The 18,179-nt window shown below is 38.6% G+C and overlaps 1 protein-coding gene across 3 annotated transcripts in view; it reads right to left on the minus strand.

The window, feature by feature from the left end:
- Positions 1-18,179, minus strand: part of chn (charlatan) — a 177,795-nt gene that overhangs the window by 59,102 nt on the left and 100,514 nt on the right. The window lies entirely within an intron of this gene.

Here is an 18,179-nt window from a genome sequence, read left to right on the forward strand (position 1 = left end):
CACATGGGGAAAACATATTGCGTATGTGAAACAAAAATGCCAACAAAGAATCAATTTTCTTCGTACAATTACTGGAACTTGGTGGGGAGCACACCCGGAAGATCTGATCAGGTTGTACCGAACAACCATCTTGTCGGTTCTAGAGTACGGTAGCTTCTGCTTTCAATCCGCGGCGAAAACACATATCTTGAAGCTGCAACGAGTTCAATACCGTTGCCTCCGAATCGCGCTTGGCTGTATGCACTCGACGCATACGATGAGCCTCGAAGTACTTGCGGGTGTTCTCCCACTGACAGATCGTTTCGCGGAACTGTCCTTCCGGTTTCTTATCCGTTGTGAAGTAATGAACCCATTAGTAATAGAAAACTTTGAGAAGCTGCTCGACAGAAATCCTCAAACAAGATTTATGAGTCTCTTTTACGAGTACATGACGCTGGAGATTGGCCCTTCTTCATTCAATTCCTCTCGTGTTTGCCTCCAAGACTTTTATAGTTCCTCTGTAAATTTTGATCTGACCATGTTGCAAGAAATCCGTGGAATTCCAGATCACCATCGGTCGATGGTTGTTCCCTTAATTTTTGCAAACAAGTACCACCATGTTAGTAACAATAAGAGTTTTTTCACAGATGGGTCAACTATAAACGCTTCCACTGGATTTGGAGTATTCAACGAATTTCATAGCGCCTCATATCAACTGCAAAAACCCTGTTCCGTATACGTTGCGGAACTAGCAGCCATATTCTACGCAGTAGAGCAAATTGCCTCACTGCCATCTGATCACTATTTTATTTTTACTGATAGCCTTAGCTCGTTGGAGGCTATTCGATCAATGAGGCCGATGAAGCACTCCTCGTATTTCCTGACCGAAATCCGAGCAAAATTGAGTACTTTATCTAACTGCTCCTATACTATCACCTTAGCTTGGGTCCCATCTCATTGCTCAATTCCGGGTAATGAGAAAGCGGACTCGCTAGCTAAGGTGGGCGCTATGGAAGGCGATATTTTTGATCGACAAATCGCCTTTGCGGAATTTTTTTCAATTACCCGTCAGCACGTCCTCACCAACTGGCAACAAAAATGGAATGAGAGTGATCTGGGAAGATGGTTACATTCTATTCTCCCACAGGTGTCGAACAAGCCATGGTTCAAAGGATTGGACATGAGCCGTGACTTTATACGTGTCATATCAAGGCTCATGTCCAATCACTACTCGTTAGACTCGCATTTCTTCCGAATCGGGCTCGCAGGCAGCAATTTGTGCGCTTGTGGTAGTGGCTATCACGATATCGACCACGTGCTTTGGTCATGCACCCTCCATTGTGTTGCTAGATCCGAGTTATCCGCATCCCTCAGGGCCCGAGGAAAACAACCCATGCGGCCCGTTAGAGACATCTTGGCGAGCCGAGATCTCGAATATTTTAATTTAATTTATGTGTTTTTAAAACGGATCGATCTGAGGATTTAGTAGTTAGTGTCATCTTGTGTTCCCCCAAGTTGTTAGCTGCCCATCGGTGTACCCCCATGTTTGTCTTTTTCGTCAGTTGGTCGCTTAGTTCGAGATAAAAAGCACATTGCTCTCCAAACCTTGTGTTCTCAATCCCTACCCTGCCATCCATTTGTTACAATTTGTTACCCCTAACCTCGAGATAGCCGCGAGTAATCGGCCCCCGCTTTACTAACGTTAGTTTTAAGAAATTTTGTCATCCAAACAATGAATATCGGCTCCGCAAAGCTACGGCAAATGAGCCTGGATAAATAAACGCATTTAAAAAAAAAAAAAAAAAAGTTCAGAAATGTATGTATGTATGTATGTATGTAAGGTAGCCACCATCCCTTCGAAGATCTTGTCTTGTATGCAGCTCCACTTAATAGCAAGATCAATTTGAGCTACCAATCTGAATTCACAATATCGCTGTATGAAGGGCCAAAAACGGTGGGGTGGACCCGTAAGCCGAGGCACTTACGCGAAATCTACGGGAATTTAAGAATCTCCTTCCAACGATACGATCCAACAAATCGAATAACGCAATTCGCAATACTTATTAAGCTTCCTACAGGATGGTTTGTTAAGAAGGGCGCGTCAATCTCCATGAAACTGTTGGAGTAGAATTCACACCATCACAATCGAATCGGTAGGATAAAGAAAATGATAGTGTTTATTCCCTCCTAGACTCCGGTTGTCATACCACTCCAATCGTCCAGTTCCAGGTCAAATGATACCCTGATGCTCCCTCCCAACCCAGTATTTATTTATATATATATAGTAAAAATATGTAATGGAGAAATGAAATATATCAGAACATTAAAATACGTAATAATGAAAATACATTTATATGGATAAAAAAAAACTGGTATTCCGCAATGAAAATAATAATTATTTTACATACAATATGATGCAGCTCTATGTCTCCTCAGCTCCCAATAAGGAAGATGTAACCCTGAAATTTCCATGCAAATAAATATTTTTAGCTAAAATGATACTTGATATGTTTGTGTTGTGTTATGTTGTGGGAGAGCTTGGGATTAAACCCATGATGTTCTGCTCATTAAGCAATTCCGATCCCTCTAAGGTTATCGAGCATCTCAAAACCAAAACACTAGATGGCAAAACATGATTAAGCCCTCACCTGGTATGTAATGAACAACAGAAATACGCGATAATTCATATATTTTCAGCATATGATGCAATATCACAACTGTTGATAAAAGGAACGGATCCCATCTTATTTAAGACCTGGATGACCTGAAATATGTGTAACCGGGTTAATACTTATTTAAATGTAATGTAATATTGAAAATGCGTTATAATGCCATGTAACAAGATACAATAAACACAAGATTTTTACAAAAGAGATAATGAACGATTCAGATTTCTTTTCAAGCTGACACTATGCTTCCCTGGAGCCGCTCATAATAGCTAACATTAAGAATTAAGTATAATAAAATGTAATTTACAATAATATTAAATGATGTAAACTCAATAATGAAAGATATGTAGTACTATAAACACTATACAAATAGGATAACCAATAGCTAGCTAAGCTTAGATTGACTGCACTCCATGATTGATCATAATCAGTGAAATTGTACAATGAATCAACTGAATGGGGCTGGGAGTGACCGTCCATTCTCATTGTACAAGTTTCAGTGACTCTATATGTTGTAGATCAATAACGGCGCCGGCCACGTCCTTGCAATCAGCTGGGAGTAGGGAAGGAATATTAGAGTGACCTTTGTTGTTTGTGGGCCGTGTTTAGCTCTGCACCCCAACAAAAGACACAGAAAAGGAGATTTTGTTAGTAAGTTGGGTTGGTTGGATCAGGATTCACCTTGATAAGTGATGCGACCATGGTTTTAAATGAATCAGTGTTATCATGCATTATACTTGGATTTGCCCGAAGCCAAAACCAAATGGTGTATCATTGGGCCTTATTACGGGTGTCACTACACGGTGATAAGAAAGTGATACTCAGAATAAGAGCCGTGATTACCGTACAAATCAAATGGGAATCACTTCACCGTGACGACAAGTGACAACTTTTCACCGTGATGTGACATCCGTAATAAGCCCCATTATAATATAAATCTGAAGACGTTCCATCATCGAAATGCTGAAAATGAACTTAGAGCATGAGCATGAGCAAAATTGATCGCCCGCGACTGCCAAAACCAAAGAGCTGAAAACCAATTCAAACAAATCAAATCAACAGACAAAACCAGGGTGAAAGCTGTAAGAGTGAATCATTACAGTATAAATCTAGTGATGTTCCGTCATCAAAGAGCTGGAAGAAAACTCAAATAATTTAAATCAATAGATCCAGTCTGAATGAAGGCTGAAAAAAGAGAATAATTATACAGCAATGACCCCATTTTGTCAGCTAGCAAAGTATGTGTATCTTAAACATTCATCTTGAAGGAGGAAGGTATGAAATTACAATTATGTGGAATTATTGAAAAATAACAGTCTGATGCGCGGAGAGGTTGACAGGATCGGGTCATAACTGTAATGTGAATATTAGGAAGATTTATCATCATCAAACTATTCTTGAATTGACCTGGAAGAATGCTTGTGAATAATTGTTATACAGATAAATTAAATTGATAAACTAAATGGTTCAAACAACAACTCCAGCCTGTAAAAAAGCTGAAAATAGGGAATCTTTACAATGTGGATCCCCGACGGTCTTCTACTCAGTAAGCAAAAGCGGCAGCCACCAGGCTAGTCGAGCTGCTCAATTTAAATATTGAAACCTTATTTTGTGAAGTTCTTAAGAATACCAATTGAAACACAATGTAAACAAATAAAAGTTAAGAGTCTCATCCGAATCAAATGATTCCAAACGATAGGCATTCATAGAAATTAAGTTTAAATAGACAAAAGTAGAAAAATGGAACAATCTCACCAAATCAGTCCAACTGAATCCCTTGCAAGCAGCTATGTCATGCTTGGTGTAGTAGCTCCGATCATAGACCCGCCCTACGGGGATCAATCCTCTGGTCGAATGTAGTCGATTGCTCCATGACGCGAACACGAAGCGACCGCTCACAAAATCATACAACGCGTAAACAAACTGAAATCAAAAACTATCACACGCGACGCCACAAATTTCTGTACCGGGAGCACAAGCGAAGAAAAAAACAAACAACGCAGATAGCGACATTTCTTCTGATGCCTGCAAACATGATGCATCACGTTTTCTTTTTCGATTCCAAAACTTCTCAGAAAGCGAGAAAACCACCAATCACACATGTATAACCGTCCGGGAGGCAGAGTGCCAGCGCTAATCTGGCAAAATCAGCGAACGCACGCACAAAACAGAAATAAACTTATACACAACCGTATCCGAACAGGTTCGAAGCTGAACAAAAAAAAAAAAAAAAAAAAAAAAAAAAAAAAAAAAAAAAAAAAAAAAAAAAAAAAAAAAAAGTTCAGAAATCTTCAAAAATTTTAAGAACATTTTCAAGATTCTCGACATGTGTTTAGATTCTAAGACTATTTTTTTTTGTTCTGACTTAAGACTCTTTGAGATGCTAGATTGCAAAAAAAAAAAACAGAACCAGTCTGCGTCTGATTAAACAAAAAAAATAACATGATCGGATTTATTTTTCATCAATCTGTAGCTGAGAAAAAAATACTCAAAATGTAAAAGATTTTTGAAAATTTTCAGGATTGATAATTTAAAAAAAAATATCGCGAACTTTGGAAAATATTCTGCGTTCTAACAATTCAAAAAATTTTACACATAATTCTCATGAGAATACCTATGGAATTTTGAAAAAAATTCCAAAAAAATTTAAGTGTTTAAGAAGATCGGACCAGAATTCGAAGATAATTCTGAAGGAATTCTTACATAAATTCCAGTGGATTTCAGGGGTGGAAAAAGATATATAGTTATTATTATTAGAATTCCAAGGCAAGTGTGAGAAGAACCTCAAGGATAATCGCTAGCTATATCAGGGATCGTGAGGAGAATAGCAGGTGCATGTTAATGAACATTCCGGTAGCTGTGATGATAATTCAAAGATAATTACAAAACAGATTTTAAAGAGTGTTCAGAAGGTTATTTCAATGGAATACTGAGGAAGATTCATTAGACAACTTCAAGGGAATTGCAAGACAGTTGAAACTTAAAAAAAAAATGAAGGAAAATTTAAAATACATTCGAAGCAATGTTTCAACAAAATTCAGAAGAGAATTTTAAGTATTAATAAGGAGAATTCCAAAGGATTTCTGAGGAGAATTCCAAACGATTTCTGAAGAGAGATTTGACTAGAGTTTGAATGAAATATTGAAAACATAGTCTCAGGATAGTCTCAAGGATTCTAAAAAAGAATCCAAAGAAATTCTTATGAGAGGTTCCAGGAAATTCCAAGAAGAGTTCGAAGGTAATTACAGTTTTCCCCCGAAGAACGCGTTACCCACTGAGTTGCACCCACCGCTTTGTCTCGGTGGGTTTTCAACCAAGTGCTCTGATTTTCTGCGAGTGACTAGTTTTCCATTGACCCTACTCACATGCAAAAAAATCAGACCAACTGGTTGAAACCCCGCCGAGAAAAAGCGGTGCGTGCAACTCAGTGGGTAACGCGTTCTTCGGGGATAGCTGGACGAGAAAAGTTTTCTGGTAAGTTTAAGAAAAATGGCATGATAACTCTGCGCAGAAATCCAAGGTATTTCTGAAATTTCAAGGTAATTTTGATTTCGAACCTTAAAACCCCCGGACTTTTTTTTTAGTTAAGTTTCAATTTGTACATTTTTGTTTCCAATGTCCGGCATCAAGGATAATTTTCATGCATATCGCCGTCATCGGGTTTGAATGGTTGAAAAGACAATTCGATCATAAGTAATGTGTTGTAAAATAAGGGGCTCGGTGGCCTTTGAGCGACCGTTTTTCATAACATGAACACATCACATCAATTCGGCTCTTCAATAGTATTGATGTAAATGCATGTTCGTAATCCGCACACTTAGTAAAATTCGTGTAAATTTAGGTGCTCTAAGACTGACATATACGAGCGTCAATTACATAAAATTTAGTCATAATAGACGCAAAATTCAGCTCAATCAAACGTACTTTTCGGCAAGTAACGAACCTTTCAGTCTCGGAGCACTTAATTTTACATTACATGTTTGTTTACGTTTCATACTTTATGTCAAAAATGGATTCCGACACGTGTAAAATTAGGTATTTCTAAGTGTGTGGAAGGGAGCTGTCAATTTTTTTTAAAAGAAACTGTCAGCCATCGTTCATCTCTGAGTTGTCAATGTGTTGGAAGTTATTGTTTTGCTTTATATCTTGATTTAAAAATCGAGATGAAAGTCTATGAAATCGAACAAAATAACGTTGTGCTCAGATAACGAAGCTCTTTCAGATGATTTTTTTTATAGATTTTTCTACATCTATAATTTGAATTATCATAAATCATCAATAAATACCTTGAAAAGCTTAATGCAACTAATCAGTCGTAGGTGGATTACTTCATGTGTCTTACCTGTAAAATAAAGAGAAAGAAGTCAGTTGGGTTAATTCAGTATTGAGTAAAATCATAATATATTTTTTACAATCAATGAACCAAAAATGGAATACAGGAGTGCCGCCTATTGCAAGAAGTTTACATCAATAATTTAAAAGGGCGGATCAACCATTTGTAAACAATGGCTTTGAACGCAAATTTCTCGAGAATCAGACGCAATCTAGCACCAGTATCTGACAGAGTAAAGTTCCTTTATCGAATGTTATTGTTTGTTACCGTGCCATTGTTGGTATTGTTAGTTGGAAGCCATTGTTTACAAATGGATGATCCACCCTTTTAAATTGTTGATGTAGAAACGTCATATCAAAACAATTAATTTTTTATAATAATTATACTCTGGTCCCTTATCTGAAAACAGTGTTTGAAAACAAATTTCCGACCACCTTGGAACTATAGGAGAATTCGTTGATAAATGAAAATACGTAACAGTTGTGCTTACGCCATACCACCCACAGCTCCCACATGGTGAATAGTGTTGTCAACGAAGAGATGAACCATAAAAAGTGAAAATACAGCATACAGACTGGTGCGACGGTCACTAGCCGTTTGGAGAGTGGAATCCGAAGGAAAAACCAACAGAAATGTGAATATTAATTTCATTATCGTTATTTGTCCAAACTGACCCATGGATGATGCGATGCTGCTTGTCTGCTGCACACGTAACTCTTCTTTTCTTGCTGTGAAGCCCAAATGAATGCAAGCGACAGGCAACAGTAAGGATTAGTTGAGTTCGAAGATGGTTTAGTATAGGTACCAAGGGTTAAGATCTAATTTCCGTCATACTAAAGACAACCCGCACTTTACCTCTCATTTTCGGGCAGGTTTTAATAAAAAAAAGTGTAATGTTTCTTTAAAAGATGACTTCTAAATTTATTTGTCTTTCCATACGTACCGTTGGATTAGATAAAGACTCACCAATTGTTGAGATATTCTTACAAGTCCAACACTGCCTTTTGATTCCAATTCCGTCATACGAGTTTCAATTCCGTCCATACACATTGAAACGTCATTGGATTCACTTAGGCATACGAGTGAAGGCAGAAACAATGGATTCACTACACTGAGGCTGAGACTTATGTACGACACATATGAATTTCATAAGCGAAACGTATGAATGAGTTTCGTCTAACATGAGGTAGCTCTTATACGCCTTTAACCATTTCATTTTCCCAAGCGTTGAACGACAAGTGGTCAACACACAGGGCTGGTAGTGCTGATGCGAAACCAAATAACCAAATAACCAAATAGTGACTTTTAAATAATAAATTAGTAACCAATACATTTATATGATGACTCAGAAGCTCAAATTAGGTTTAATATTGGAATAAACTGTTTTTGTCATGACACATAAAATCACATATCATCAATTCCTCTAATTATATCGAAACTCTCAACGGAATCTCCTATGAAGAGCACTTGAAGTGATTTGAATAGTTTCCTTTTGATTACGGCATACATTATGGCCAGCAAATAGCAATTTCCGGATTTTCCCGGAGTTTTTTTTAATGTTGCTGGTTGAGCGTTACATAAATTTCCGCTTAGAATGATCTTGGACTTCTCCCTTGAATTCTATTAGAAATTCAATTCGTATTCTTCTCAGAATTTCCATGGTATTTCCTCAGAATTCTCAAAATAAACATCCATCTCAGAATACCCTTGAAAGAAACTCTTCGAAGAATTCCTTGGAGATTGAAGCTCAAAAGCCGATTCCATTGGAATTCTTCTCGGAATTTATTTCGAACTCTTTAGACTTCTCTTGAAAGTATCCTCAGAATTCTTTTATAACTATCCGCAGAGATCATCTGTGGAGTTCGTGGGATTTACATGGAATTTTCATCAGAGCTCTCTCTTAGAAATAGTCTTGAAATCTTATTAGAATTTGACCTGGAATCCTCATTCAATCATCATAGAATTCTCTCAATTATATTGGAATTATTTCCAGAATTGTTTCGGAACTGAATTTTGCATCTTTAATAATTTAAACAATAATCAAAAGCAACGCTCGTATGTGCCAGTCTCAGGGCTGGATTTTTCACCTCCGCTTAAGCCTTCAACCAGGTTTAACTATATGGATAAACCTGGTTTAAGATTTCAGCGTAGGTGAAGAAATCGGCCCTCAGAGCACATAATTTTACATGAGACTTTCGTAGTCTACACTTCGGTATTCTTCTCTGAAAAGTCTTGGAAATGTCATTTAAAATTGTCTTAAAATGTCCTTTGATTTTTTTTTTATGTTCAGACAAATGCTCTTGACAAGTTTCCTTGGTTTAGAATTTATTTTTGGAGATAGAAGGTATATTTTCTCCGATTTTTTTATCGAAATTGAAGGCATTTCCCAGTATTTATCCTGGTGTTTCATAGCGGTCTGATTTTTTGCGGTTCACTGGTCATCCTGATTAAAATTGTTAATTTTTCAACAGATATGCATATTTTGTCATAAGTACTGTAAACTTCCTTAGTGCCAAGTACTCAGTGTTGATATTTTTCCATTTACTCTATTTTAGTTGTGAAAAAGTGACTTTAGTGACTATTTTTAGGGAAATAGTGACTTTAGTGACTTTTTGGAGTGACTGACTTCAAAATAGTGACAAAGTCACTAAAAAGTGACCTGCTACCAGCCCTGAACACATGGGCCCCGTAATCCCAACGTCCTTGGTACGGTTCCAGTCTGCGCCGTTTTATTAATTTTTTATCAACATTATTTTTCAACAGATAAATCAATGAAAATTATGCCGATTTCTTATGGCTAAAATTCAAAAGTGGTTCTTATGCAATTCTAACGTTCTTTTGCCTCAGTGTAGGAGTGCTTCTTTTGTTTATAAGTACTAATCATTATATTATGCGTTCTTATCGATTTTGTTTTGCAGCTTTTGAACTAAACTAACGTATCAAACCGTATGATTGATCCGATCAGGTCGAAATCTTGGATATACTTGATTTGATGATAAACTCCACCGTTTCAGGGTTTGGTGATAAGCGATAAGAATGTGATCGTTGCTTGAGATGGGCACACACTCGATTGGGAATTCCATTTGAAACTATGATAATCGTGGGGAAGGGCACGGTTATGGGGCTTTGAATTTCCTCCGAAGGGTGGAGAAGGCGGATGAATTATTGGCAATCGTCGGCGGGGGTGATCGCGTTGCTTTTGTTGCTGGAACACTCGAAGGTGATCATATAGTCAAAGTCACCCGGAGCCAGAGCAAGCGCGAGGCAATCAAACGGCTTAACTCGCACACTCGGTGGGTGTCACACCTCCCAAAGCAACGCGGATTTTTTCCTCGATTACCCCCTGTCAGTTCGGCGGAGTTGTGTGCTTGCATGTAAACGTGCATTTTTTCGAATATTTCGAAGAGAGGAAGAAACGACTGAACGGCACGTACCCGGCGTTACTGAGCTGCTGGCTGGAGTTTATAATTGATGACCCACACCCTTTCGGTAGAGGAGCACAGCAGCGACCACACCGTCGTCGGCGTCGTTTCGTGGAGAGAAGGTGACGGTGAGGAAGTGTTTGTGGGCGGTAAATCGGTACATAACTGCACAGAGTGCTGCTGCTGCTACCGAAGTGAACACTGCTACTGAAGCTGGCTGACGACGATGATGATGATGATGATGATGATGATGATGATGATGATGACGACGAAGGGGTGGAGTGGACGACCAAAGCTGTTTACTCAATGTCAACACATCATGTGCGACATGTGACTGATTTTTTGAGTGGACTATGAGTGTGTGGAAAAATAGCGATGGCATAAGACAGAGGACGACGATTATTTTTTTTTTCCAGCGAGGATACTAAGTATCGGACATTTAATGTGAGGTCATGAAAATAACTTAAAGTTCCGAACATAAACACGCTTTGGAATTATTAGCAGTGATATGCATCACAAATGGTGTTCAGACAAATGCCAAAAAATTCACGGATTGTTTAGTATGAAATTGCCTTCCTAGGTGGCACCTGTGTACAAGTAAACTATTCGATGATGATGATGATGACGACGAAGGGAGCTTTTCTCATTGCCTGTAGATCGGTCGTTGTTGAAAGCAAAAAATGGACGACGCGTTGTAGTTAAAAATGCGATCAAATTCAATTATTCCCAATAGGAGAGCGAAACCCACCATAGACGAAATTGCTAATTATGTGAAAGCACTGAATGCAAATTCTGATCAGATAAAAGCATCTTAGTGGTTTGCAGGGGAGAATGTACTTTTAATAAAGTTCATGTCAGAAGAATCTATGCTACATGCGACTGTACAATAGCCAACCCGAAGTTCTCGACCGGGATCTAGCGTTGGTGCTGGGGAAATTCGGTTAAGTTAAGAGTGTCCGCCGGGAAAAATTCAGGGTTGTTATAAAATTTTCAAAATTTGATCAGCGGAATGCGCGATTTCTCAAAAGATATCCACGACTTCAAATACTAACCCGCGACACATAACAAACTGCTTTCATTGCATAAAAATATCATTTGTATTACTACTACATTGCTGAGCTTTCTATGTCTATACCAGCCACCTCCAGCATGGACTTGCTTCGTAGCTGCGCCTTTACCTATTGAGCTAAGGGAGTACCGTTTGTACCTTAAAAAAACCCTCTCCGCCCGAGGATAGCTCCAACAAAATGTTGTGGAAAATTTCTAAGGAATTCTGAGGAGAATTCCAAGCTTATTCCGAAGCTAATTTTTGAAAAATTCAAAATAGAGTACCATGGAAATTATGAGGACCATTTCAAAGAATTAATGGCAATTTCAGGAGAATACTAAGTGCATGCTGAGGAGAATTTCGAGTGATTTTTTCAGGGGTATTTTTCGGGTAATTGCTAGAATTATTAATAATGGGAATAGTGAATTCAAAGAGTGTTTTGCACAAGATTTTCAAGAGTATTATGGAGGAAATTATAAGAGAATTCAATTTTTCCATAAATAAGACTGTTCCAGAAAGTATAAGCACACCTTATTTTAACGGTCACTTTGAATATAACGAAATATTTCAACATGTTTTGGCTGCGTCCTTTTGTTTGCTCATTTCTGAATGACATGGCATCAAAAAGTGCTCAGTTTTGTGTTTGTGTTTCCTGTGAAACCACGGGCCCGCAAACTCTACGATTCGTTATTGTGTCGAAACTCTGGGTGTATAATAATGGACGAAGAAATGTACGTGAAACTAGATTACAAAACGCTTCCCGGACCACAATTCTATACTGTAAGCGAAGGCAAGGACATCCCCGAAACGGAGAAGGCAATTTTTACCGAAAAATTCGGTAAGAAGGTTATGGTTTGGCAGGCAATATGCGAGTGTGATAAAACATCTAGTCCGTACATCACAACGGAGACGATGAACACTCAGAAATATGTTAAGGAATGTCTCCAGAAGCGATTGTTGCCGATGATCAGGCAGCACAAAGGTCAAGTAGTATTTTGGCCTGATTTGGCGTCATGTCATTACGCAAAGGACACTTTAGAATGGTATAAAAGTCAAAATGTATGTTTCGTGCCGAAAGACATGAATCCGCCGAACTGCCCGGAGGCACGGCCAATCAAGACTTTTTGGGCTTTAACCAAAGCAAAGCTTCGAAAATTAATAAAACCAGCGGACGACATCCAAAATTTCAAAAAAGATTGGCCAAAAGTGGTCAAAATGGTGGGAAGTACCACTGTGCAGAAGCTAATGGGTCATGTTGGAGGAAAAGTTAGGAGTCTTGGCTATGATTAAATATGTTGATTAAACGAGAGTAAAATATCATTTGAAATACAAATACAAATATGATTTGCCAAATAAAATAATTAAAACTTAAAAAAAACATGACTTTTTGTTATTTTGAAAGTGTGCTTATACTTTCTGGAACAGTCTATAGTTTCGAGATCCCGGGCACAGAAAAATGCCGAACTTTGAAATTTAAGGTTGCGAACTTGAAATTTATCAAATGGCTAAGACTTCATTCTTGTATTTCAGGGATTTTGACACTTTCTAGGTTCTAGATCTTGGATTTGGAGTTCAAAACTTTAAGGCTTCGATATTTTATAAGATTTTAGTAAATTTTAAACTTCAACTTTAGTTGGTTTTGATTGTAAAACTAATTGTAATGTCTTGAAATTAAACAAAGGGTTGTTAATAATAATAATAATATTTACCAATAATAACATATTTTAACGCAATTAGACAACTGCTCGCATAGGAACCAGCTTAAATGATACTTCAATTTCATTAGATAAATTCACAAGAAGATGACGATAATTTCAAACAAAATTAGTAGATAAACAACAGAGATATCACTAATATTGATGGCATGATTTGAGATGGTTTCATTGTTCTGAAACTTACTGATTTGTTACACGTTCTCAACCTCAGTTAGGTTAACTTTGATATAAAGTTGTGTTAACTGTCATAATACCAAACCTGCAAAATGGGTGTCAATGCTGTGACACAGCACGCCTGTCCCCTTGTCGTTAAGCGAGCTTGATCGTAGCAGCGACATGTATTTTGCAAATTTCAATTGCAATATTGAATTTTAATTAAATAGGGTAAATTATGGCTTCGGCACCCATTGACTGTTTTCGGCAACCGAAATTGAAACGTTTATGTCACTTTATTTTCCCATCAAAACTCTTCGCTGAATGTATTAAGCCGATTCCTTACCTTTTCAGCTTCAATCTGATTACATTTTTACGACTGTTAATTCCTGTTATACCATATTTTTCTTTAAATGAAATATACATACTACAAAATACGGCTGATTTCGAGTTGCCGATAATAGAACAGCTGGTTAACACGCAGTTCAAATGGAAAGGGTGCCGAAGAAAAAGAGACAGCCGACAATAGTCACTCTCACCTGAGAAGTTTGGAGCGTTGTAAAAACATGTTCAACCCGTTTTGATCAATTCTGTCGATTGGAATTGGTAGAACAGCAAGCAGCAGATAAATGTCAACAAACAAACCTGTCATGTATGTGTGTGACGCTGAGAAATCGCTAATAGAAGTTCGGACGCTGCTTAGATTGACGAGAATACGTAAATTCCCCTACTGCATTTCCAGATTTCAATTCCAAAGTTTATAGTGTAAGCATCTTAAGGTGATTCCTTGTAGAGTCCACAAATGGCCGCCACGTAGGCTATACATGCTCTTCCACTTCGAATTTTCAATTACACAAATCTCGTCAATCGGTACCCCATTTCACCTGGAATTGCTACTTCATGTATGCTGCAGTGCAGCAAACGTGGAGTAACAATTTGAATGTTGCACGTGTCATAGAAGCTGATGTTTGTGCACGATTCACCGTAATCAATCTGTACCAGTAATCATACTTCAAAATATTTTGCTATTAATAATGGAAAACTGGATTGTGTTCAGGATCCAGTTTAAACTGAAATGTTGGCATCACTGATCTGTACATCATTATACACTTAAGGCTAAAAGTCTAAGAAAAAAAAATCCGAAATTTTTGTGATTGTACATCAGTTGCTTCAAGATTTTCGCGACATCATTTGATGTTTCCGCGATTTTCACGACTGAAAGCTCAAATCCACGACTTATCCGCAAAAAACGCGAATTTCGCAAATCCGTCCCTGTGAAGTTGGACCATGACAAGTACACAGGTATGCAAGGTGATGCGAAGAAAGTGATTCCCTCCTCGTTTAATTTCCTCAATCGGAAGAGGAATATATTTTATAGCGGGAATAAAAATAAATGCTTCTTATGCATGCCTAGCTGCAGTCAGAAAAGTACCACCAGGACGAAGATCGGAGCGATAGCCACAGTGGAAGAAATTGAGCTGCTCGATGAAAGGGTGATGGTAATGGACGTAGTGGCCTCGGAGGCTGGAGAAAAACAGGAAATGCAAACCAAGCAAGCATAAACCAGGTACAGCAGCCACTCGTGTTCAATTAACGAAGTGACGAGTGTTATTTAGCTGCTAAGGAAATGGTGAAACGATTAAAAATAACAGGGTGGCAACTGAATTTCTGTTTTTAAATTCCAGGTTGTTCCAGGTTTTCCTGGACAATAATTCAAACATTCCCCTGTTTTACAACTGTGGCTGAACACAGAATTTTCTTTTTGAAATTCCTGCATTTTTCTGGTATTAATCTTATTTTTTCCCGTTTACAAAAGTGATTAGGTGCAAATTTTTCAGGTGGACATTTGAAAAAATCATCTTCAGTTGCAACGCTACAGAAAGTGCATTTCAACTAAATAGTTCGCTTGGTATATTCGATTACAACCACTTGGTGATACCCATACAATATAGTGCACTTTTCTCCTTCTTCCCATTTCAAGCTTTTTGCTTATCGCATATTAACTTATTGCGTGATCTAAACTTAGTGTTCTAGATTCACTTCCACAGTTATTAATTGAGAGCTTTCGATGCCTGGTACCATTTTTGCATTCGTATAATTGTGTGACAGCCGGCGTCGGTGGTGTAGTGGTAAGCGTGACTGCTTTCTAACACCCCTATGGGTCTGGGTTCAATCCCAGCCGAGGTCTGAGGCATGAAAATCTTTGGTCACGTCTTCCTGCGGAAGGGAAGTAAAGCCGTTGGTCCCGACCCATCATGTGTGTTGAATGGGTGCGATATCCTACGCAGGTGTGGAAGCTGCCTTCCTGCACATTCGATTGCCGTCAATGGATGGCAATCGATGTCCGTCGGTGATTGGCACTATATTGCGGAACGGAAACCGACGTTAAATAAAGGAAAGATAATTTTGTGGCAAGTACAATCATACTCTATTGCCCAGGGAAGCGGGGAAATTTTTCAACCCGAAAAATTTCTAGGCCGGACCGGGAAGTGAATCCAGCCACCTCCAGCATGGTCTTACTGTGTAGCTGCGCCTTTACCGACTGAGCTAAGGGAGGCCCAAGTGTATTCAATTTCTGGTTTTATAGATACAGGTACATACTAGGCAACTGATTTGAAATTTTACAGCAATAAACAAATTATTGAATCAAAAATTGGGACGAATAATCTATTAGGAATGTTATAAAACTCTACAGACTTTATGACCTAAATATTTTAGGAGCTGCAGCTGTAGCTTGGAGCGGCTGATAGTCTAGTTAAGGTATTATTAAGGCAGTTCTTCAAATATTAACGATTAATTGATATACACCTCTATTCCCGTTTTCGTACGAACAGGATTCGTTCGAAACGAAAGCAATTTCCCATTCCCGTTTTCGTTCGAAGCAATTCTAACTTTCGAACATCGTTCGTTCGAACGATGTTGCTATTCCCATTTTCGTACGAATGCGTTTTTTTGTCCGCTTTCCAAACGTCACTCCAAACTCGCGAATCGCGAGACAGCCAAGGGATAAAAACTTTGAAATTTTTTGTAATCTCTAATAAAAATGTTATGGTTAATTTGCTTAACGACGTGTTCGGGGTTGATTGATTGATTTATCTTTATTAAGGAGGCTTTCAGCCTGAGGCTGGTTTTCCTCCAACGTGTTCGGGGTATCATGCAAACTATTTGTGGAATAGTTCAATCATGTGGGTTATCGTTCGTGTATGGTATTTTTACCCTTCTTACAAAGAAGGGTATAGATATCACTTGAAAAACCGACTATCGATCCGAGGCCCGGAGGGCCGAGTGTCATATACCATTCGAATCAGCTCGACGAGATCGGAACATGTCTGTGTGTGTGTGTGTGTGTACGTGTGTATGTGTGTATGTAACGAAATGAATGCGCTCACGTTTCTCAGCAACCGCTCAACCGATTTGGACAAACTAGGCGCCAAATGATAGGTCTTGGGGTCCCATTGAACGCTATTGAACGGTTTTGGAATCGGTGAACCGGTTACGGAGATATGGCCGGAATAAGATCCGGTGAATATGGGCCTTCACGCTGGATTTAACGGAAAACGTATCAAAACCATCATGCGACACATCAAATTACTACAGAATTCAAAAATAAGATCAATGCAAGTCGTGTTAAGTGTTCCAGACCACATTGGACACACTTGGACATGTTCCGGGTACCCCGGGGAAGTTGCTTGAATATGAATTGAATTAAAACCTATTAAATAACATTAAAATACGATGATAAGGTGATTGGTAGCCTCACCAAATAGACTACACCCGGATATATTCCGGGTACCCCCAGGCAGTGGCGTAGCGTCACTGGATGACACGGGGGTGGGGGGGCTTGGTCACTGATGACAATAAAATAAATAAACTTGAATAAGTAAGAAGGGTCTGATCACACCATAGGTGGATAAATTCGGGTTTTTTTTTATTAGGGATGGCCTTAGTGTACAAAAAAATCTACAACCAAATTTTTGGTATTTGATTGTAATAATTTTACTTAAAATTACGTGAAGTTAAAGATCTCATATGGAAATTGATTGAAAAATCATGCAATAAAAATATAGATTTTAGATTAAAAAAAGGATCGAAACAACTAGAATTTTTTTTTTTTTCCTTTGGTTGGTTTTTTCCGTCGATCTTGTTTTCCGTGCTGAGCACCAATGCTACCGACGTGCCAGGAAGGCAGCTCCCACACCTGGACCCTACCTATCGACCCATCAACTCATGAACCGGGGACCAACGGCTTTACTTCCCATCCGAAGGAAGGCGTGATCAGAGATGTTATGCCTCAGAACATCCCAGCGGGGTCGACTGGGATTGAACCCAGGCATGCTGGGGTAAGAGGTAATCACGCTTACCACTACACCACCGGCGCCGTTGACTAGAAAATTTTGGACAAAGCCATTTCTGTAACAGCTTACATAACAAATATTTATGTATTTAATTATGACTCCAAAACATTGCCATAGCCATATACAGTCAAGATTCCTATAGTGCGGATTCGTTCTTGCCGGATTGCTATAGTACTGAATCCACTGGATTCCTATAGTACGGTCGATCCGGCATTAACGAATACACGTAGCATAGGGATTAGAGCTAATTGGGACCAAACACTGATTGTACGGCAATTTGAAGAGATAACTTCCTGATGTCCTTTGAGAAGTTGTTAAGCAGAAAGTTGGCCACCTTTTGGGACGATTCAGTTTCCGGTAGGACACAAGTCTGATCCTGTGGAAGATCCGGAATATCCGTAAAAGTGGCCAATTCATGAAACTGATCCTAGAGCTCCGCGGATTTTTCGAAACCACTCATAAACGTCTTATTAGAATGAATTTGGAGTTGTGACCGGAATATGGG

Source organism: Ochlerotatus camptorhynchus, unplaced genomic scaffold (assembly GCF_037179485.1).
Source record: "Ochlerotatus camptorhynchus isolate MF236.1 unplaced genomic scaffold, CSIRO-AGI_Acam_v1.1 ptg000357l, whole genome shotgun sequence".
NCBI lineage: Eukaryota > Metazoa > Arthropoda > Insecta > Diptera > Culicidae > Ochlerotatus > Ochlerotatus camptorhynchus.